At 39.2% G+C, this 24,282-nt stretch overlaps 1 non-coding gene and 1 pseudogene across 1 annotated transcript; both read left to right on the forward strand.

The window, feature by feature from the left end:
• Positions 1 to 16,734: 16,734 nt before the first annotated feature.
• LOC118890860 lies at positions 16,735 to 17,353 on the forward strand (annotated as a pseudogene).
• Positions 17,354 to 23,536: 6,183 nt separating this feature from the next.
• Positions 23,537 to 23,608, forward strand: TRNAE-UUC. The gene has a single exon. It is a non-coding gene; the product is annotated as a tRNA-Glu (tRNA).
• The last annotated feature ends 674 nt before the right edge of the window (positions 23,609 to 24,282 follow it).

The raw sequence follows: 24,282 nt of genomic DNA on the forward strand, positions 1-24,282 counted from the left end.
TAGCCTGAGGTTAAACCTTGTGTCTGTACACCACACCCTCCCTTCCCATGTTTCCAGGACAGCTAGAGAAGCAGTCAGTGGCTGTGACTCAGACTGCAGAGAAGTGGCACTGAGACCACAAGTGAGTACTTTACAAAAACTACCACAGGAAACTAATTTCAAGCATAATTGAGAACGTTCAAACTTAACTAGTAAATTAAATACAAAAAATTACCACAAGATACCATGCCGGTCTGACAGCCTGACGAAGATGAAAACCCTTGCTCAGTGCTGGTGGGAGTGTAATGACAGGTGTTCTCAGTCCCCACGAGTGGAAATAAAATGTTAGCAATTTTGTGAAAAAACACTTGGATGTGCATATCAAAGAACCTTTAAAGGGCTGTTTAAAATGTGACGTGATAATTCTAATCCTGGGGTTTCATCTGAAATGAGGTCAAAGATTTATGAAGCCTGTGGTTTGTTTCAGCATGATTTAAGATTAGAAAAAGTTGAAAATAAATTATATATCCAACATAAAGAAAAAAATATGTAAAGAAAAATAATCCCACATAAGAAATAAGTCTGCAAGGAGTTATGACAAATTACTTGAGTTGGCTACTTCATGGATGGAAGTGTGGATAGGTATATATTTTTATAGTTACATGTTTTTAAATTTTTCTATCATGTGTCATTTGATCATCAGATCAAATATGACAGACCCCTGCCTGGCCTGCTGGAGGCTATAACAGTAAGAAACAGCACATAGAATCATGTACGTGCAGTAAGGCAGGAAGGTCCTCTTGTTGTAGTAGGGAGATCCTTGAGTGCTGATAGGGCAAAAGATCAGAATAGAATCAAAGAACCTACAAAGATTGCAAATAAGCACAGGAAAAGGTATTCAACATCATTTGTCATTAAGGAAATGCTAATTAAAACAACAATAAGATACCACTAAGAATGTATTAGAATGACTAAACCCAAAAAGCTGACAAAACCAGTTGCTGGCAAGAACATGGAGCAAAAGGAACTCTCCTCCATTGCTGGTAAGAATGCAAAATGGTACAGCCGTTTTGGAAGAGTTTCGCAGTTACTTACAAAGTCAGACATGTTTTTTATCACGTGATCTAGCGATTGCACTCCTAGGTATTTACCCAACTGATTTTAAATTCTGCCCACATGAAAACCTACCCATAAATGTTTGTAGCCACTTTATTCATAATTGCCAAAAACTGGAAGCAAACAAGACATCCTTCAAATCTGTGAATAGATAAACAAATTTTGGATGGAATAGAATGAAGTATTATTTAGCAATAAACAGAAATGAGGCTATCAGGGGGTAAAAAACATGTGAATATTCAATGCACATTGCTAAGTGAAAGAAGACAGTCTGAAAAGACATGTTGTGTGATTTCATTATATAAAGACAAGAAAGAGTGGTTGCCAGGGATTTGGAAAGGGAAGATAGTTGAATCATAGGGGATCTTTTAGGGTAGTGAAACTATTCTGTATGATTCCATAATGGTGAATACATGAAACCATGCATGCATTTGTCAAAATGCATGGAACTTTACAGCACAAAGAGGAACCTTATGTATAAAAATGTTCAAAAATCATTTGGGAAGTCAGGGACTTACAGGGTTGGATGTAGACTGTGACAAAAGAAACTCACTGTATTACAAATGTATGACACAACCTCACCAAAGAGAGTGGGGAGAAAAAGTGCTGACCTAAGTAGTTTCAGAAATGAGTATATATTGTAAGACTGAGGCAAAGGAAATGTGCATAAGCACTGTACTCTAGATGAAAGTGTTGTTTTCTTTCAAGATATGGGTTAACACACCTGAAACTACCATACACATATATGGAATTAGAAAGGAATTGAATGGTAGAAGGTGGGTGCAAGAGTTCTCACTGTTAAAGCAGGAAGTTACATATAAGCAAGGGTAGAAGTCTAAAATGATCCATAGATAATGGATTAGAGTTGGAGACATCAGTACCAACTCATGTTTAGCTTCATATAGAGGGGTACATACAAAAATATTTATAGATCTGTTAATATCCATAAATATAGACATGTATATAGTGTGTGTATTTACAAATTTCCTTGCTCTTTCAGCCAAGAAGATCTAGAAGCAATGACTCCCTGGTAGCACCTAACACTCATATCTTGGTTTCTAATACTATTCTCCAATAAAAGGAAAAAGGACTCCTTGGAGAAATGGCTTATTCTTGAGTCAGGGAATATACAAGATGAGAGCCTGGAACATCTTATTGTGCCCCCCAAAAAGGACATGCTAAAACACACACACACAAAGTGATTGAATAAATAAATAAATGTGGAATAATAGACTAATTTCCTCTGCAGAAAAATTTCAAGTAATATATGCAGATACTCCACATTAAAGAAGGCAAAGTGAAACTGTCCCCTCCTTAAGTGAAGGCTGTGCATAATGACTTCCTTCCAAAGAGTACAATATGCAAGGGGGCAGGGAGAATAACAGTAGAGGAACCAAAAAAACCCTGATCACTCAGCCAGGTGATCAAGGTTAAGATCAAGTCATGTGGATAATATGTACCCTTAATATGATGTAATGAGAGTGGCTTTACCTCTGCAGTCTTCCTCCTAAAAACCCATATGTTTAGTCTAATCCTGAGAAAAACATTAGTAAAATCCCAACCGAGGAACATTTTACAAAATATCTGATGAGTACACCTCAAAAATGTCAAGGTCATCAAAAACAAGGAAAGTCTGAGAAATTGTCACAACCCAGAGAACCTAAGGAGACACCATAACTCAATGGAATGTGCTGTCCTGGATGATATCCTGGACATAGGTAAAACTAAAGCAAGATGAATAAAGTATGGACATTAGTTGATAATAATGTACCACTATTGGTTCATTTTTTTGTGACAAATATACCATATTACAGTAAGATGTTAATAATAGGGGAAACTGCCTATGGGGTATATGGGAATGCTATGTACTATCTTCACAATTTTTTCTGTACATCTAGTACTATTCTAAAATAAAAATATATTAATAAAAACTAAATCACATTATCACTGTATTTAATTAAGTGCAAGTTTATACATAAAATGTTTAATTTTTAAAAATTATGAATTATTTGTTTATTTTTTGTTTGTAATCGATTGCCTTGGGAGACCGACCTAAGAAAACATTAGTAAGATTTACGTCAGAGAATGTTTTGCCTATGGTTCTCTTCTAGGAGTTTTATGGTGTCATGTCTTATACATGTCTTTAAGCCATTTTGAGTTTGTTTTTTGTATATGGTGTGAAGGAGTGTTCTAACTTCATTGATTTACATGCAGCTGTCCAGCTTTCCCAACACCACTTGCTGAAGAGACTGTCTTTTCTCCATTGTATATTCTTGCCTCCTTTGTCGAAGATTAATTGACTGTAGGTGTGTGGGTTTATTTCTGGGCTCTCTATTCTGTTCCATTGATCCATATGTCTGTTTTTGTTCCAGTACCATGCTGTTTTGATTACTGTAACTTTGTAGTATTGTATGAAGTCTGGAAGGTTATGCCTCCAGCTTTGTTCTTTTTCCTCAAGATTGCTTTGGCAAATCTGGGTCTTTTGTGGTTCCATATAAATTTAGGATTATTTGTTTTAGTTCTGTGAAAAATGTCATGGATAATTGATAGGGATCACATTAAATCTGTAGATTGCTTTGGGTAGAATGGCCATTTTAACAATATTAATTCTTCCAACCAAGAGCATGGGATATCTTTCCATTTCTTTGAATCATCTTTAATTTCCTTTATCAATGTTTTATAGTTCTCAGCATATGTCTTTCATCTCCTTGGTCAGGTTTATTCCTAAGTTTGTTTGTTTTGTTTTGTTTGATGTGATTTTAAAAGAGGTTTCTTTTTTTTTACTTTCCCTTTCTGATATTTCCTTGTTAGTGTAAAGAAATGCAACTGATTTCTGTATGTTAATCATGTATTCTGCTATATTGCTGAATTCGTTTATCAGTCCTAGTAGTTTTCATGTGGAGGCTTTAGGGTTTTCTATAAGTCATCTGCATACAATGACAATTTTCTCTTTACTTCCAATTTGGATATGTTTTATTTCTTTTTCTTGTCTGATCAGTGTGGTTAGGACTTCCTAATCAAACTTATAAGCTTTTGCACAGCAAAGAAAACCATCAACAAAATCAAAAGACAACCTTCAGACTGAGAGAGAATATTTGCAAACAATATGACTGACAAGGGCTTAATTTCCAAAATATACAAACAGCTCATACAATTCAATAACAAAAAAACAAACAACCCAATCAAAAAAATGGGCAGAAGACCTTAATAGACATTTCTCCAAAGGAGACACACAGATAGCTAATAAGCACATGAAAAGATACTAAAAACTGCTAATTATTAGATAAATGTAAATCAAAACTACAGTGAGGTATCACCTTGCTCTGGTCAGCATGGCCATCATCAAAAAGGCTACAAATAATAAATGCTGGAGAAGGTGTGGAGAAAAGGGAACCCTCTGACACTGTTGGTGGAAATGTAAATTGGTGCAGCCACTATGGAAAACAGTATGGAGCTTCCTTAAAAAAACTAAAAATAGAGCCACCATATGATCTAGTAATCCCACTCCTGGGCATATATCTCGAGAAAACTCTAATTCAAAAAGATACATGCACCCCAATGTTCATAGTAGCACTATTTACAATAGCCAAGACATGGAAACAACCTAAGTATCCATCAACAGCTGAATGGATAAAGAAGATGTGGTAAACTTTCTCCCTTTCCTAATTTTTTCCTTGGACTCCCATATCCACTTTGTGGTCATGGGTTGACAGTAATTATAGCTAATGTATAGATCTGGTGCAGGAATAAAATTTTGAAATGAAATGTGACTAAAAAATAAAAAGATGTGGTATATATATACAATGGAATCCTAGTCAGCCATAAAAAAGAATGAAATAATGCCATTTGCAGCAACATGGATGGACCTAGAGATTATCATACTAAGTGAAGTAAGTCAGACAGAGAAAGACAAATATCATTTGTTATCACTTATATGTGGAATCTAAAATACAAATGAACTTATTTACAAAACAGAAACAGACTCACAAACATAGAAAACAAACTTATGGTTACCAAAGAGGAAAGGGGTGGGGGGGAGGGATAAATTAGGAGTTTGGGATTAGCAGACACAAACTACTATATATAAAATAGATAAACAACAAGGTCCTACTGTATAGCACAGGGAACTATATGTAGTATCTTGTAATAAACTATAGTGGAAAAGAATATGAAAAAGAATATATATATATATATAACTGAATCACTTTGTTGTACACCTGAAAGTAACACAACAATGTAAATCAACTATACATCAATAAATTTTTTTTAATGAAAAAAAATTATGAAAATAATGGAAACTTTCTAAGCATTGTAGAGAGTTTGAATCACAAGAAATTGAACCTTGGTCTTAAACAATTCAAAATATTATACTACCTTTTTTTCTTTTTTTTTAGTGAACTGATTGTTAAAGACCCTGAATCATGTCAAGGTTTCCTTCTATTTTGAAGTTGAAGTCTTTTCTTATTATCTTGTAGTTGTAGTCACAAAGGCTTTTATGTAAATATACTTTTCAGTGTCTACAAAGAGAAATGTAGCCTGATAACTTTTTCTTTCTTTTTTAGACAATTTTGAGTGTTCATTTGAACTAAATATTCCTAGAGTATGCACACAACAACTGAAGGATTTTTTTTATCAGTTAATCTATAAAGTTTCTCAAGAAAGGGGAAACAAAAAAGATGTGAGGAAGCAGTCTTTAGACAAATAGCTAATTATCTTCTTCTGTAAGGACAGGGAAGAAAATTTAGAGGTATTTTTTAAAAGATTTTGACATATACACGCATGAAAAAGAGTGTCATGCAACTGGTTTTGACATAATGTGGGTCTCTGAGAATTTTACCAAGTCATCTGACCAAAAACCCCACATTTAGTCCCCAAGAATGAAAATGAAGGGGGGATCCTCCCACTTAAACAAGATGGTCTCTCTTTCAGACAAATAAGGCAATTTCCTCATGAGGCTTTTTTTTTTTTTTTTAGGCTATTCTTTTTTTTTTTTAACATCTTTATTGGAGTATAATTGCTTTACAATGGTGTGTTAGTTTCTGCTTTATAACGAAGTGAATCAGTTATACATATACATATGTTCCCATATCTCTTCCCTCTTACATCTCCCTCCCTCCCACCCTCCCTATCCCACCCCTCTAGGTGGTCACAAAGCACCGAGCTGATCTCCCTGTGCTATGCAGCTGCTTCCCACTAGCTATCTATTTTACGTTTGGTAGTGTATATATGTCCATGCCACTCTCTTACTTTGTCACAGCTTACCCTTCCCCCTCCCCATATCCTCAAGTCCATTCTCTAATAGGTCTGTGTCTTTATTCCCATCTTACCCCTAGGTTCTGAGGCCTTTTTAAAATTCTTGGTTCCTAAAGTCTCTAGAAAATGTCCAGCCAAATGTTGAAGTTCATGCAACGGGAAGATGTGCCAGCCAATTTTTCTTTATGATCAGATCTGCATTTTTTGGCTTCAAAAGATCAAGAAAAGGTGGGAAGGTCTTTGGAAATTTCAACAGTAGCTAATCCTGAACACTATTTAAAGATGCTGCTTAGAGAGATAGTTTCTCACATTTTTCATTAGCTTTAATCAAAGAATATTTAAGGCAAATTTTGGCCCTAAATTGCCTCCTTGGACCAATTAAAGAAAGCAGACTATTGAACAGTTGGAATTTTGTTTCCTTTTGTTCTAAGGCGCTGCTCAAATGAACAATTTCATCCATATTAAACATTCTCTAAAGTGGCCTCTGTGGTTTCAAATTGTTTTTGTGTAATTGTGCCAGTTAGAAAGATATGCACAAGAATTGGACTCCTAATGATAAAGCATAAGAAAGGCAAAGGTCAGACTGGAGGAGGTATGGTTTATACTGAAAAGACCCCACAAAAACTGCCAAGAGTCTGTAAGGACAGCTCTTGTGTATTTCTGTATCTCTGGAGCTTGACAAAGACCACACATCACCTACTGGGGCCAGAAAAAATATCCTGGTTTCAAGCAGACAAAACTAAATTCAAAAAACAGACAGGCCACTAGACTAGCAGGTGTTAGGACCTAAAAACAGTTTTGCCAAAGAACAATGCAAACCTGGCCTAATAACAAAATCCCAAGCGACCTGATTCCTAAGAAAACATAACAAACCCAATGCCAAAAGGCTTCAAGGAAAGAGAGAAGTTTAACTCAGCATGAACTTACCTTCCTGCCAGGGCAGGTGGCACCTGGTGTAGGTGGAGGCACAGGGCCTCAGATGTGGACATCATCACTGGGCCAAGCCTGCCAGGCAAGGCAAGAAGCTCCCAGAACTTCTATTTCTGTCAGTGCCCTCCACCAAAGACCACCAGCAGCATCCCTTAGTTGGACAAGTTGGTTTGACTATTCCTTGCGGTGAGAGAACATGCACTATAGGGAATCATGGCATCTCCATGAGAGGCTGCTGGAAGGAACTCAGTGTATGATTTGGGTTCTGGCTGGGTGAGTCAAGAGAGGGTCAGAGGAAGCAGGAGTTTGTCCTGTTTGGGATGCCAGAAAGCAGAGGCAGTTCTCTAACTGGGTATCCCAATTCATCTTATCCAGGGGAAGGCAGCCCAGACTAGAAGAGGATAAAGATTGTAATTGATCAAGAAATTGAAGCCACTCATTTCAGCCAAAAGAGGGGATGTTTGTTATTTTGTGTGTGGCGCAGGGACATTTTTTGTCTGTATTTCACATCACTGTGAAGTGGCCTCAGAGGGACCTTGTCTGAAGCTGGTGTTCTATAAGATTGCTTAAGTCCACCAGGAGAATAACATGGCCAGCTGCCTGGACATCTGGGGCTATTTTTTCCCTTTCTCAAAACTAAAGTTTTGGGGAATAGACACAGGGCAACAATTAGCATTAACTAATCATACTATAGTGTGGGAAGTGAATTACAAGGATGTGTACAAGGTAAGTGGTGGCAGGATGGAGGGAATTGTCCAGTGGGGGTGTGAGTTGCGGGGGGGGGGGCAGGGGGCAGAGCTTGGTTCCAGGAAAATGTCCTAATAAGGTGAGATTCAAGCTGAGTCTTGGCAGAGAAGTAGATAATCCTTAGGTAAGGTGCACAAAGTGGGGAGAAGAGGACATTTTAGCAGAAATATACCAGCACACATAAAGGAAAGGAGTTTTCAAGCTTAGGGCACATTAAGAGAAACTACAAAGAATCCAAATCATAGAGAAATGAGGCTGTGTGTTGGCATGTTAATGACCTTTCTGAATAGCTAAACCATTTGATCTTACATAATTAATAACCATGGAAAGGTTTTAAGTAGTGGACTAACATAATCATAATAGATAAGAAGCAAACCCAAGGTACAGAGAATCCAGGTAGGCAGCTTTCTCAGTAATTCTGGAGTGACCCAATGAAGGCTGGAACTAGTGCTCTGTTGATGGGACAGAGGGAGGAAAGTGACAGACTTGAGTCCTGTTTACAGCCAGAGGTGAATTTCCAAGAAGTGAATGAGGCTTAAGCTTCAGGAACTTCCCTTTGCACTGGTCCCTTTCACATTCCTGGGAGTGGCCTGTGGAATGTCTTAGACAATCATATGTGACATGGACAGAGCCAGAAGCCAGTCTGTGGAAAATTCTTCCAATTACCAGACGTGTAAAATTTTAGGTAGAAGATGTGATTACCATAGGTCTCCTTTTAGGAATATGCTTGATGTATATACTTGAACAATATTCAAACACCCCCAAATACTTTTCTGGATAGGAATCAGAAGTAATAGAACTTAGAAGAATTCCTGATTGTCAAACAGAAACTCATAGCCATGCTACAAGCCGTGAATAGATATCTGTGTGTGAAGTTGTGTGTTTTGTGCATTCCAATACAATAGATCACATCGTGGGATATTTGATGAACTTTCGACACATCATATGAAACAGCACATAAATCATACCAAAGCAATAATTCATTAACAGAACATTTCACAAAAGAGTGATAAACTCTTGGATTATTTGATAATCCAGTTAATGAAAAGGAGCAAACCATATGAGTTCATTGGAAAAATAAATTCCTCACTGATTTGACACAAAATACTTTTTTCAACAAAGATTGCAAAGACAGACAATCCTTTGAAGATGCTGCTGCAATGAGACATGATAACAAACTGATCATTGGTCTAGGGAATAAATGAAATACCTTGAAATTTTATAATTCAGAAACAGGAGAACTGAAACAGCAGTCTCCTTAATTTGACAGCAATATCAAAAATTTATATGACATTACCAATAATACTTTCATAAAAATATTGTAGTCACAATTTTGTAATCTTTTTTCTTTAAATGAATCCCAGCACTTGACCAAGCTCTAAGCTCCATGAACTTGAACAGGCTTCTGCTTACCCTGTGCTCTCCCAAGAGTTATTTTCCTGCCAGCTTTATTCCTTCAAAATCCAGACAGCATCACTATAAAGTCACATTTTTTTCTACTGGTTCAGCAATCTCTTCAATCACTTGCTAATTCTCCTAAATGATGACTGGGTTTTTGGGGGGTTTTTTTGGTTTTTTGTTTTTAACAGTGCTGCAGTGAACACTGGGGTGCATGCATCTTTTTTTTTTTAATTATTAGCACCTTTAATTATTATTTATTTATTTTTTTGGCTGTGTTGGGTCTTCATTTCTGTGCAAGGGCTTCCTCTAGATGCGGCAAGCAGGGGCCACTCTTCATCGCGGTGCGCGGGCCTCATCACTATCGTGGCCTCTCTTGTTGCGGAGCACAGGATCCAGACGCGCAGGCTCAGTAGTTGTGGCTCATGGGCCTAGTTGCTCCGCGGCATGTGGAATCTTCCCAGACCAGGGCTCGAACTCGTGTCCCCTGCATTGGCAGGCAGATTCTCAACCACTGCACCACCAGGGAAGCCCTGATGACTGGGTTTTTAACATACTTTGAAATGCAACTTATTTTAGGAGAGTTCACATTTTAGAGATGAATCCACAAATTCTTTTTATATGTGTAAAGGAATATTTACTGCCCCTAATAATTTGGGAATTCTCATCAATTTAAATAAAGTTGAAGCTGTCAATCACATTTTAACTCTGCTCTTACAAACCCAGAATAGATTTGTTAAGCAAATAATCTATGACTGCTCTTTTCCAACACCACAGCTCTTCTAGAATAAATATTACCTGCTAGACTTTCATCTTTGCACTGTTACTTTTGTAAGCAGCTCTTTTGCCCCTTTTTCTGTTTGTTCATCCTGTTTTCCATAAACCTTAATCATAAAAGTGAGATCACTAGGTAACATTTAACCTAACTCCTGACTTCTGCTCCACTGAATGTACACAATGCCTTGCCTAAACTGTTGATTCCCTTCCTGGATTAAAAGGAGTAAGAATAGAGAATTAAGTAGTTAAAGTATGACTAACTCTCTACCGCCAGCTTCCCCTTTAGCAAATGTGCAGCGGAACCATGCGGTCAAGTTAGCATCCAAAGGAAGATCAGGAGAAAGCGGCAGGTCTGCATGCAATGGAAAAATGATGAAGAATCTGACCTCCTACCTTAATGATTAACTGAAATTGTTTCCACTTTCTCCCTTTAAAAATTGTCATGGCTGAGCAGAATCTTCAGAGTTGGTCTCAGAACATGAGTCCACCTTCCCCCCAGGTTGTGGCTTTCCTGAATAAAGCACCTTTCTTTTCTATTGACAATTGCCTCTCAATTCATGGCTTTTGAGCTGCAAGTAGCCAAACCTGAGCTCAGTAACACTTTAAAAAGCAAAGCATCTATATCCTAGAAGCAAGTATAATTTTTTGTTTCTCTTGATGTTGGAAAAACTCAGATTTTAACAGCATGCTTTCTATTAACTATCTCCTGTTAATGTGGTGGGTGAATCTGAGTGCTCACAGTAAGAGGAAGAAGAATTGCCTTAGAAATATATGGAATTTCCATTGTAGTAAATCAAAAAAGAGGATTATTATTTTCGTGTGTGTGTGATTTTTATTTTTTTATTTTTATTTTTTTCTTATTTTAAACATTTTATCAAGAAGGCACATTTTTTTTTTATACAGCAGGTTCTTATTAGTCATCAGTTTTATACACATCAGTGTATAAATGTCAATCTCAATTGCCCAATTCATCACACCACCACCCCACCACCCCTGCCGTGACTTTCCCCCTTTGTTGTCCATAAGTTTGTTCTCTACATCTGTGTCTCAACTTCTGCCCTGTAAACCAGTTCATCTGTATGATTTTTCTAGGTTCCACATACATGCGTTAATATACGATATCTGTTTTTCTCTTTCTGACGTATTTCACTCTATATGACAGTCTCTACATACATCGACGTCTCAACAAATGACCCAATTTCATTCCTTTTTATGGCTGAGTAATATTCCATTGTATATATGTACAAAATCTTCTTTATCCATTCATCTGTCGATGGGCATTTAGGTTGCTTCCATAACCTAGCTATTGTAAATAGTGCTGCAATGAACATTCGGGTGCATGTGTCTTTTTGAATTATGGTTTTCTCTGGATATATGCCCAGTAGTGGGATAGCTGGGTCATATGGTAATTCTATTTTTAGTTTTTTAAGGAACCTCCATATTGTTCTCTATAGTGGCTGTATCAATTTACATTCCCACCAACAGTTCAAGAGGGTTCCCTTTTCTCCACACCCTCTCCAGCATTTGTTGTCTGTAGATTTTCTGATGATGCCCATTCTAACTGGTGTGAGGTGATACCTTATTGTAGTTTTGATTTGCATTTCTCTAATAATTAGTGATGTTGAGCAGCTTTTCATGTGCTTCTTGGCCATCTGTATGTCTTCTTTGGAGAAATGTCTATTTAGGTCTTCAGCCCATTTTTGGATTGGGTTGTTTGGTTTTATAATATTGAGCTGCATGAGCTGTTTATATATTTTGGAGATTGATCCTTTGTCCATTGATTCATTGGCAAATATTTTCTCCCATTCTGAGGGTTGTCTTTTCATCTGGTTTATGGTTTCCTTTGCTGTGCAAAAGCTTTGAAGTTTCATTAGGCTCCATTTGTTTATTTTTGTTTTTATTTCCATTATCCTAGGAGGTGGATCAAAAAAGCTCTTGCTGTGATTTATGACAAAGAGTGTCCTTCCTATGTTTTCCTCTAAGAGTTTTATAGTGTCCAGTCTTACATTTAGGTCTCTAATCCATTTTGAGATTATTTTTGTGTATGGTGTTAGGGAGTGTTCTAATTTCATTCTTTTAAATGTAGCTGTCCAGTTTTCCCAGTACTAGTTATTGAAGAGACTGTGTTTTCTCCATTGTATATCCTTGCCTCCTTTGTCATAGATTAGTTGACCATAGGTGCGTGGGTTTAACTCTGGGCTTTCTATCTTGTTCCATTGATCTATGTTTCTGTTTCTGTGCCAGTACCATATTGTCTTGATTACTGTAGCTCTGTAGTATAGTCTGAAGCCAGGGAGTGTGATTCCTCCAGCTCCGTTTTTTTCCCTCAAAACTGCTTTGGCTATTTGGGGTCTTTTGTGTCTCCGTACAAATTTTAAGATTTTTGGTTCTAGTTCCGTAAAAAATGCCATTGGTAATTTGATAGGGATTGCATTGAATCTGTAGATTGCTTTGGGTAGTATAGTCATTTTCACAATATTGATTCTTCCAATCCATGAATATGGTATATCTCTCCATCTGTTGGTATCATCTTTAATTTCTTTCATCAGTGTCTTATCGTTTTCAGCATACAGGTCTTTTGTCTCCCTAGGTAAGTTTATTCCTAAGTATTTTATTCTTTTTGTTGCAATGGTAAATGGGAGTGTTTCCTTAATTTCTCTTTCAGATTTTCCATCATTCGTGTATAGGAATGCAAGAGATTTCTATGCATTAATTTTGTATCCTGCAACTTTACCAAATTCATTGATTAGCACTAGTAGTTTTCTCATGGCATCTTTAGGATTCTCTATGTATAGTATCATGTCATCTGCAAACAGTGACAGTTTTACTTCTTCTTTTCCAATTTGTATTCCTTTTATTTCTTTTTCTTCTCTGATTTCCACGGCTAGGACTTCCAAAACTCTGGTGAATCATAGTGGTGAGAGTGGACATCCTTACCTTGTTCCTGATCTTAGAGGAAATGCTTTCAGTTTTTCTCCATTGAGAATGATGTTTACTGTGGGTTTGCCATATACAGCCTTTATTATGTTGAGGTAGGTTCCCTCTATGCCCACTTTCTGGGGAGTTTTTAGCAGAAATGGATGTTGAATTTTGTCAGAAGGTTTTTCTGCATCTATTGAGATGATCATATGGTTTTTATTCTTCAGTTTGTTAATATGGTGTATCACATTGATTGATTTGCATATATTGAAGAATCCTTGCATCCCTGGGATAAATCCCACTTGATCATGGTGTATGATCCTTTTAATGTGTTGTTGGATTCTGTTTGCTAGTACTTTGTTGAGGATTTTTGCATTTATATTCATCAGTGATATTGGTCTGTAATTTTCTTTTTCTGTAGTATCTTTGTCTGGTTTTGGTATCAGGGTGATGGTGGCCTCATAGAATGAGTTTGGGAGTGTTCCTTCCTCTGCAATTTTTTGGAAGAGTTTGAAAAAGATGGGTGTTAGCTCTTCTCTAAATGTTTGATAGAATTCACCTGTGAAGCCATCTGGTCCTGGACTTTTGCTTGTTGGAAGATTTTTAATCACAGTTTCAATTTCATTACTTGTGATTGGTCTGTTCATATTTTCTATTTCTTCCTGGTTCAGTCTTGGAAGATTATACCTTTCTAAGAATTTGTCTATTTCTTCCAGGTTGTCCATTTTATTGGCATAGAATTGCTTGTAGTAGTCTCTTAGGATGCTTTGTATTTCTGCAGTGTCTGTTGTAACTTCTCCTTTTTCATTTCTAATTCTATTGATTTGAGTCCTCTCCCTCTTTTTCTTGATGAGTCTGGCTAATGGCTTATCAATTTTGTTTATCTTTTCAAAGTACCAGCTTTTAGTTTTATTGATCTTTGCTACTGTTTTCTTTGTTTCTATTTCATTTATTTCTGCTCTGATCTTTTTGATTTCTTTCCTTCTGTTAACTTTGGGTTTTGTTTGTTCTTCTTTCTCTAGTTCCTTTAGGTGTAAGGTTAGATTCTTTATTTGAGATTTTTCTTGTTTCTTGAGGTAGGCTTGTATAGCTATAAACTTCCCTCTTAGAACCGCTTTTGCTGCATCCCATAGGTTTTGGGTCATCGTGTTTTCATTGTCATTTGTCTCTAGGTATTTTTTGAGTTCCTCTATGATTTCTTCAGTGATCTCTTGGTTATTTAGTTATGTATTGTTTAACCTCCATGTGTTTGTGTTTTCTACGTTTTTTCCACTGTAATTCATTTCTAATCTCATAGCATTGTGGTCAGAAAAGATGCTTGATATGATTTCAATTTTCTTAAATTTACTGAGGCTTGATTTGTGACACAAGATGTGATCTATCCTGGGGAATGTTCCATGTGCACTTAAGAAGAAAGTGTATTCTGCTGTTTTTGGATGGAATGTCCTATAAATATCAATTAAACCTATCTGCTCTATTGTGTCATTTAAAGCTTCTGTTTCCTTATTTATTTTCATTTTGGATGATCTGTCCATTGGTGTAAGTGAGGTGTTAAAGTCCCCCACTATTATTGTGTTACTGTCGATTTCCTCTTCTATAGCTGTTAGCAGTTGCCTTATGTATTGAGGTGCTCCTATGTCAGGTGCATATATATTTATAATCATTATATCTTCTTCTTGGATTGATCCCTTGATCATTATGTAGTGTCCTTCCTTGTCTCTTGTAACATTCTTTATTTTAAAGTCTATTTTATCTGATATGAGTATTGCTACTGCAGCTTTCTTTCGATTTCCATTTGCATGGAATATCTTTTTCCATCCCCTCACTTTCAGTCTGTGTGTGTCCCTAGGTCTGAAGTGGGTCTCTTGTAGACAGCATATATATGGGTCTTGGTTTTTTATCCATTCTTCAAGCCTGTGTCTTTTGGTTGGAGCATTTAATCCATTCATTTTTAAGGTAATTATCGATATGTATGTTCCTATGACCATTTTCTTAATTGTTTTGGATTTATTTTAGTAGGTCTTTTTCTTCTCTTGTGTTTCCCACTTAGAGAAGTTCCTTTAGCATTTGTTGTAGAGCTGGTTTTGTGGTGCTGAATTCTGTTAGATTTTGCTTGTCTGTAAAGCTTTTGATTTCTCTGTCAAATCTGAATGAGATCCTTGCCTGGTAAATTAATCTTGGTTGTACATTCTTCCCTTTCATCACTTTAAGTATATCATACCATTCCCTTCTGGCTTGTACAGTTTCTGCTGAGAAATCAGCTGTCACCCTTATGGGAGTTCCCTTGTATATTATTTGTCATTTTTCCCTTGCTGCTTTCAATAATTTTTCTTTGTCTTTAAGTTTTGCCAGTTTGATTACTATGTGTCTTGGCATGTTTCTCCTTGGGTTTATCCTGCCTGGGACTCTCTGCACTTCCTGGACTTGGGTGGCTCTTTCCTTTCCCATGTTAGGGAAGTTTTTGACCATAATCTCTTCAAATATTTTCTCTGGTCCTTTCTCTCTCTCTTCTCCTTGTGGGACCCCTATAATGTGAATGTTGTTGCATTTAATGTTGTCCCAGAGGTCTCTTAGGCCATCTTCATTTCTTTTCATTCTTTTTTCTTTATTCTGTTCCGCAGCAGTGAATTCCATCATTCTGTCTTCCAGATCACTTACCATTCTTCTGCCTCAGTTATTCTGCTATTGAGTCCTTCTAGTGTAGTTTTCATTTCAGTTATTGTATTGTTCATCTCTGTTTGTTTGTTCTTTAATTCTTCTAGGTCTTTGTTAAACATTTCTTGCATCCTCTCAATCTTTGCCTCCATTCCTTTTCCGAGGTCCTGGATCATCTTCAGTATCATTATTCTGAATTCTTTTTCTGGAATGTTGCCTGTCTCCACTTCATTTAGTTGTTTTTCTGGGGTCTTAACTTGTTCCTTCATCTGGTACGTATCGCTCTTCCTTTTCATCTTGTCTATTTTTCTGTGAATCAAAACCAGTGGATTATTGGCAATTTTGTATGGTTAATCCAATATAATGAACAATTACCTTTTAAATAGTAGTCTGTTTTGGCTTGGAGAATAACCAAATATGCTTTTTAGAAACAATGCCAGTTTTTTTGTTTTATTTTGTTTATTTTTTAGAGCAAGAGTGAAGGTGGTCACTGTCTCCTTTACCAACTGGACACATTTTTTAAAACACAAGTTGAGAAATTTCAAGTTGCCCAAAAATGATTTCCATAATCTTGCTTACTATCATTGAAAAGGAAATAAACCAATCAAAAATGTTGCATATCTATGTTGTCCTTGGTGTGGACAGACCAGAAAAACAGTTCAATCACAGTCTTACCCCAAGATGCTTGCAGTTCTATTTAAAGTTTTTTAAAGTATACTTATGAAAAGATGATGAAAATGCAAGGCCTTAAACAACTGTCAAATAAATAATAAAGAGAAGAAGCACTGCCACAGTCCAGAAAAAGAAAGCAATCCAAAAACAGCCGTGGGCCCCCCCACTGCTATTGTGCCAGGGAAGATGTAGCAGCCTATTCTCCGAGCCACCCCTTTGCCTCTGGACTTCTCTGGGGCCAGTAGCTTCCTGACCAGGGGCCTGGGGCCTTGGGCTCTGTCAACTACCATGGGCTCCATGTCAAACCAGCAGTTTGCAGGTGGCTGCACCAAGGGGCCAGAGGAGGTGCCAGAGTCCACGGCCGGGGCCACCGAGGAGCCGCAGCTGCTTTCATGGTGCCGGCACATGTAAGTGGTTCAACGTGTGCATGGGATTCAGCTTCCTAGCCATGACTGCCCGCCCCAGGGTCACACTTGACCCCCCCATGGATGTCTTTGTGCACCAGAGTAAGCTGCACATGGAGGGCTTCTGGAGCGTGAAGGAGGGTGAGGCCATGGAGTTCACCTTTAAGAAGTCTGCCAAGGGCCTGGAATCTATCCAAGTCACCAGCCCTGGTGGGATGTCCTGTATTGGAAGCGAGAGGTGGCCCAAAGGGAAGAACATTTAGAAATGCAGATCAAAGGGAGATATGTGCTACAACTGTGGAGGTCTAGACCATCATGCCAAGGAATGCAAATGGCCACTCCAGCCCAAGAAGTGCCACTTCTGCCAGAGCATCAACCATATGGTAGCCTCGTGTCCACTGAAGGCCCAGCAAGCTCCCAGCTCACAGGGAAAGCCAGCCTACTTTTGGGAGGAGGAAGAAGAGATCCATAGCCCTGCCATGCTCCCAGAGACCCAGAATTGAGCCACAGCGGGTGGGGGCTATCCTTCTGTGATCAGAAAGTTTTGAGGAACAGGCATCAATCGGTAGAGTGGAGAAAGTGGGGACAGGGTGGGTAGGGGGCAGTTGGCACTGTCATATATCTCAGGCTGGTTCGTAGCATCACCCCCTCTTCCCCTTTGGTTTGGGAGAAGGGGTGAGGCAAAGGAACTCCAATCATGCTCTATCCAAATGCACGTGAGGGCTTTGGGGGGTAACCCTCCCTGCATGCTTTATCTGAGTCTCCACCCCCAGAATCTCCAGCTTTTGAAAGTGGCCTGGATAGGAAAGTTGTTTTACTCTTAAATAAGGATATGGAATAATATTTCCCATGCCAGAGTGAAAAGATTAAGCATGAGACCAGATTGATAGACCTAAACCCACAAGCCACCACCGTCTGTGGGAGGAAATATCTCAGGGGTAAGGCAGGGTTTTCCACATCTTGTCTCCTCATAACCCCCTCTTGGGATGGAGTGCTGAGAACTGTCCCAAGCAGTGGGTTGTGATGATAGGCAAAAGGGGTGGTTATGGGCACAGCTATTGACCTGCTGCTTCTAAGCTCATTCCCACCCCATTCTGGGCCAATACAATTTTATTTATTTGCTCCCTTGGATGACTGTACCTTGGGTTCCACTTTCTTCAGGATGCCAACTGCACTGGCTGTGTGCGAATGACGTATCTTGTGCACTTTAACTTTATTTTTTCATAATATAAATATTCTGGTTTTGTATTTTTGTGTATTTTAATCTAAGGCCCTCATTCCTGCACTGTATTCTCAGGTACGTGAGCATAAGGGATAAGTCGGCAGCAGCTCCGGGTCTGCACAACAGGAATATTTTTTGTTGCTGTATCACCAGAGAGAACAACTCTTTGGAGTGTATAGCCTATTGAACTACCTCATTTTGTCAATTAGAACTGGCTTTTCTGCCATAGTGTCCTCTTGAAACCCCGCCATCTTCAATGTTTCATGGGAGACTAGGTTTTAACTGGGTTGCCCCATGACTTGGTCTCCTTCTACTGAAAGACTGGAAATTGATCTGAATAGGAAAAGGTGGTGCAGAGAGGTTAGGAGAGGCTGGTCCAGGTAAAAGGTGCAGAGAGGAGAAGCCAAGATTAGGCAGAGGTCATCTGTATGTGTGATAAAGGATTCCTGTTCCAGACCTCTAATTCCAGGGCACTGACTTGCTTTACATACCAAATCCATCCTTCACTGGATTGGGCTAGGCCTACCATGCACAATAGGGTGTATTGTGTGCATTTTTGTAAAAAATGTGAGTTGGTAGGGACCAGTTTTAAGAACGATGCCTCTGTACCCATCTTGAGCTGCCCAGGGATGGACACATGAAGCAAGGACAAGATCCTTAACCTTTAACAATTCTGGGCTTTTCCCCCTTGGCTTCCAGAGACACCTTTAGTGATGGCTTCTTTGTGGCTCCCAGAGCCAGTGTCCTGCCCTGCTGCAACAGTGATTAGTGTCATGGTAGCTAAAGGAGAAAAGGGGGTTTCATTTACATGCTGTGAGATCACTGCAAACCTACCTCACTGTGTTGTAAGGGGGCAAATGCAAGAGAACGCATTGGGTGATGTGTGTCTGATCCTGGGTTTTTGTCTCCCCAGTTGCTGCCCCCTTCTAGTTATTGTATTTGTCTGGGCTTCATAGGACTTCACAAGTAGCTGATTTGGTGATTGCTAGGTGGCCTAGTTTGTGTAAATATAATGTGTTGGTCTTCTCCATGTTCTTTTGGGGTTTTAGTGTTTACAAACTTCTTGTTATATTGAGAAAAATAGCCAAAGCATCTTTGACAAAAGGTTCTGCACCAGCCAAAAAGATCTGAAACATAAGTTTGGGGGCCCCTCTTCTTGAAGTGGGGGGTCTTGAGCCACACTTTCTTTTGTGTTCCCCTTCCTCTATTTGCTATTTCGAACAAGATCTTCTGTCCTAAAAACTGGATTCCTACCCCCTCTTCTTTCCCCCTTCGTACCCCCCCTAAAAAATAGCCCATACACCTATATGTTTAATTTGTGGGGTATCTGCGATTAAATGACTTGTGCAGAAATCCTGAAGAAGCTAAGAACTCTCCATCCCTTGTTCCCAGTCTCCTGAGTCATGACAATTCCTTGATGTGATTCATGCCAGACAGACTGCTGTCTTTGGATGGATTTAATCTCTAATCCTAGGGTAGGAAGGAGCAATGAGGGGGCCTTCCATGTAGAAAGTGGGGTTGGGAGACCACGAAAGGAAAGATGAATGTATATCCAAGTCCCTCAGGAACTTTCATGCAGGTGCAAGAAACTTATGTCAAAGTGGCCACAAGATTGTTTAATAGGAGATGGACGAATGTAACTCCATGTTTACTAATAGAAACCAAAGCTTTGTGTGAAATCTTGAATTTATGGGGTGGGAGGGTAGAAAAGCATGTACCTGTCTGTTCTTTTCCTCATCCCTTCCCCTCATTACTGAACTGCAGGAGACTGAGCCCCCTTGGGCTTTGGCAACCCCATCTGGGCAGTGTTTATTTGACGGTTGATTTTGCTGTGCCAGGTACTTCCTTTCCCATTTGCTATCATTTTGTAACACACATGCTGACCCTTTTCCCTTCCCCTTCTTTTCCTTGGGAAAATACAATGAATAAAGACTTATTGGTACTGAAAAAAAAAGAAAGAAAGAAAGAAGGCGAGCAGAAGGGAAAGAGCACACATCCAAATGCAGAGAGAATGCACAAAATCTCTCCAAAAAGGAAGGCCAAATATTGGCCATGTACACTCCAGCAATCACTGTAGCTTCCTTCCAGTGGTCTGGGCAGCTGGAGCGAGTAATGGTGAAATGCAGGTAACTTCCTCAATCAGAACTAAACACCAGCTGGAGAATCAATCACCCAGAAGATCCATCAGTAGAGGAGGTATGGATCTATCCTATTGTGTAGCTGAGTGAGGGTGGCCAGATCAACGCCTTCTGCCAGAGCCTCTGGGGGTGACAGTGACCACTGGCAACTAACACTGGGCAAGTACCACCTTCACTTCGGGCTGGATGCTAAGAACTTGCCCTCACAATGACTCGCTGTTATATATTGTTACTGGTGGGGTGAAGGGGGAGAACTCATATTCAAAGATTCAGTACTTTTTCCAAAAATTAACAGCTAGTCAGTTTTTGGATTTAGGATTTATGCCAGAGATATCTGACATCAAAAGGCAGGAGAAATTTATATGCACAAACACACGCACACAAGCTATTCATATTATTCTACTTTAACCTTCAGGTTATCCAAGTTAATAAAAAATTTATTACCAGTAATACTGTTACTGACCCAGGTTCTTGGACTCTTCAATCAATAGAAACTGATAACGGGCCAGATGAGAAATTCAGGCAAGGCTTTATTGGTACTCACTGAAGCATGAGAAAACAAGTAACAGTTTCCCTTGCTCGCTCCCTGTGAAGGGTGGGGAGCTGGTCCCTTAAATGGGGTGAGGAATGGGGCAGATCCATGGATTGGGCTGGAGGGATGGCTTAGGTGGTCTGCTCACTCCCTTGGTGGTACTCTGTGCAGGGATCATGCACAGTACCCTGATTTTCTCCTGACATCTCAGAAGTGGCAATTGGGTTTCTGGTCTTTTTGTATCTTATTGTTCATAATTTGCCCCAAGTGCACATTCATGCACTTAGTTATTTTTAGTCCCTCATAGTTTCTTTGTATTTTGTTGCTCAAGGAGATGTTTGTCCAGGTACAAGCACTGCAGCAAAGGGTCCCAGGTCCCAGGTCCTAGGTCCCAGCCTGTCTTAATATTACACCTCCCAGCTCATTTAAAGACATTGGAATTTAGTAACTTTTTATTCAGAATGTATATTGTCCCTGTAATTTCCCATCTCTTTATAGAGAAATTGCTTTCTAGATTTCATTCATTTCAGCATATTCTAATATTATCCTTATCATGGAGTCAACCCATGATGATCTCCAAAAGAACTTCACTAAATCTATTAGTTGGATGATTTGGGGCAAGTTATTTTAAGCTCCTGGATATTTTTGAGGTTCTGGCCTTGCATATCCCCAAGGTTACATTTCAGATCTAAAAGTTTCTTAAGTCTAAATTATTAAAAATCCATCAAATATGCAATAAAAGATAGAAATGTGAGATATTAACTACTAATTTTTTCAAAAATTACTTCAGTTTATAGTATCAAACAGAAGATATGAATCCTGACACACTGCTCTGTAAAAAAGCAAAATATTCAAGCTTTCCTGCTGTACTTGTTTTTACCAAAAACAAAACCAAAAAAGTCTCTTAATCACCTACGAGAAAATTCTTTTCCATGACTGTTGTCCCTATTTTAGTAACCTAAGGCATTATTTAGTGAAGTACTAACAAGCCCCAAATTACCATGACTCAGTGCAATAAAACAATTTCTAGACGTAACAATGCAATGTATGTGTTGGTGGTTGGCAAGTGACCGCCACACAGTGAAAATCAGGGGCCACTGTCATGCCATCTTGTGGCTCTTGGCCCCTCCTGCAAGGCCTGGGAAGCCTCTCAATTCAGGCGTGGATGAGCCATGGGAAAGAGAAGCCTGGGCTGCAGCCCCAGAGAGGGGCTATGGCCATTTCCATTGAGTTTGTGTCCTCACTTCCTCCCTAACCCTGGATATATTAGCATTGTTTTAAATTGTATTGCCATGGTTACAAGCAAGACTGAGCTATTCCCCAGTTTATCGACTAATCAGAACTCCTCCTCTCTCAATCCCCTTTCCCTGTGGGATTTTTCCCAGGGAGCTAAGCTGCTAAGGTTTTTTCCCTTGTATATAGTAAGGATAGTCACATTTTCCTATCAAACATTTTCTTCCAGTCTGTGGCTCATCGGTAGACATTATGTATGGTCCTTTTCATCCCACAAATATTTTCAATTATTAAGAATTTTTTTTTTTTTTAATCACACAGACATTTGAAATTCTTAAAGAATCTCCCCCCTTCCCTGATTTTTGCTTAGGGTGACGCTGGCCCTTTATCCTCCCTATGGTCTGCCTATTACTTTCATAGCAGCATTTCTTCGTGTTCACTGAGAGGCAATTCCAGAACATACCGGTTTTACAAAAATTTAAAAATAGAATTGCTTGGTCATAAGCAGGTTCAGGAAATCGTGACAGCTTGCCTCCCTGATCAAGTTTTATGAGTTTCCAAGAACTTCCTTTTTCCCACATACTTGCCAGCTTTTGACATTTCACACTTGCTTTTTGGCCTAATGCTAGTCTGGAGCCAGTGAGGTTTGAGATTTTTTTCAGATGCATTTTAGCCTTGGGGTTCCTCTCCAAGTGGCCTTTTCACAAGTTCTCACTTTTATATTGCAGTATTTGTCTTCCTATAAATCATATGTAGTTTCCTTCTAAATGGGACACCAATCTCTTAGGTGGGGTGTACATGTTTATCTCCCAGTCAGTAGTTTGTTTTTTTACTTTTTTCCCCCAAGGTATGAGTTGTTAAAGTAGTGCAATGTATGGATTCTTCCTTTACGGTTTGGGGTGTTTTGTTTTAGTTTTATTGATGTAAGGCCATCCCTAAACAAGATCTTAAAAACGGTAGTCTCTAAAGGTCTTTTGCCCCAAAACGTTCCCCAGGAGCTATTCTGAGCTTCATGCATTGCCTTCTAAGTGCAAAATTCCACTTAAAAGCCCTATGACCTTAAACATCATGATTGTAAAAATCTGATCTAATAAAAGTTACCCTCAGCGTCAAACCCGGGAAACTGAGACCTGGGAGCCAGGCTCACAACCTGCTCTGTGAGTTACTCAAACCATTCTTTTCTCAAATCTCACTGCGGAGCCTTCTAACAGGTTTTTAGAAATTTAGGTCATAGGCTCCCCGGGCTGGGTGTGCAGGGTCGGGGGCGGCTCCCCGGGCGGGGTGGGTGGGGGTCGGGAGCGGCCTCCCAGGGACTGAGTGTGCGGGATCGGCTCCCCGAGGCGGGGTGTGATGGGTCTGGGCAGGCCGTAGACCCCCGCGCCGGGTTCCAGGCTCCGCGCGCAGAAAAGCAGCACAGCCCAGACCAGACCAGAAGTCCCGAGCGCGGAAGATCTGCGCAGGCGCAGAAGGCCGCTTCGACACGAAGGCGGGACAGAGCAACGAAAGCGGAAGCAGACGGGAATGATTCAATTGACTTGCTCGTAAAAGTAGCGTTATCGGCTCCCACATGGTCTAGCGGTTAGGATTCCTGGTTTTCACCCAGGCGGCCCGGGTTCAACTCCCGGTGTGGGAAATGATGAAACTTTTAGAATCCAGGTTTAAGAAATTCACCGTTAAGTAAATTTAGATCCGTCTTAGCAAGAAAACTAAATATAATTGTTGAAAGCTGGAATTCATGACGGGTGGTCGTGAGCTTGAAGACCCGCCCTGCCACCCTGTAATTCATAAACCCAGGAAATCCAGATTGTGTAAACAGTATTGTTATTTTTGCCCTTGATATAATTCATTTAAAATATCACAATAAATTATAATATTTATTGGTCAAACTCTATTAGACAAAGGAATTCTATTTTATTTTCTTCTCAGTTTTATGATGACATTATATAGCTTATAAATGACATTATAATATTGTGTAAGTTTAAGGTGTACAACATGATGATTTGATACACATATATTGTGAAATGATTACCACAATAGGGTTAGGTAACACTTCCATCACCTCACTTAATTACATAATTAGCATTTCTTTTACACAGGGAATTCTAATGCGCTGGCCAATTCACTGCTTTCTGCCTCCCACTAAGTGTTTCTGGCAGGAGGATAGAGAGCTAGCGAGGAAGAGGTGAGAAAGAGCCTGGAAGAGCCGCCCCAGGAGCAGCTGATGTTTGAGGACACGGGGGAGGGAAGCAAGAATCTTCCTGAAGCAGGAATCACTAGGCCGGAGACAAAGAAATAAGAGGTCTCCAA

This window comes from Balaenoptera musculus, chromosome 2, assembly GCF_009873245.2.
Source record: "Balaenoptera musculus isolate JJ_BM4_2016_0621 chromosome 2, mBalMus1.pri.v3, whole genome shotgun sequence".
Lineage (NCBI taxonomy): Eukaryota > Metazoa > Chordata > Mammalia > Artiodactyla > Balaenopteridae > Balaenoptera > Balaenoptera musculus.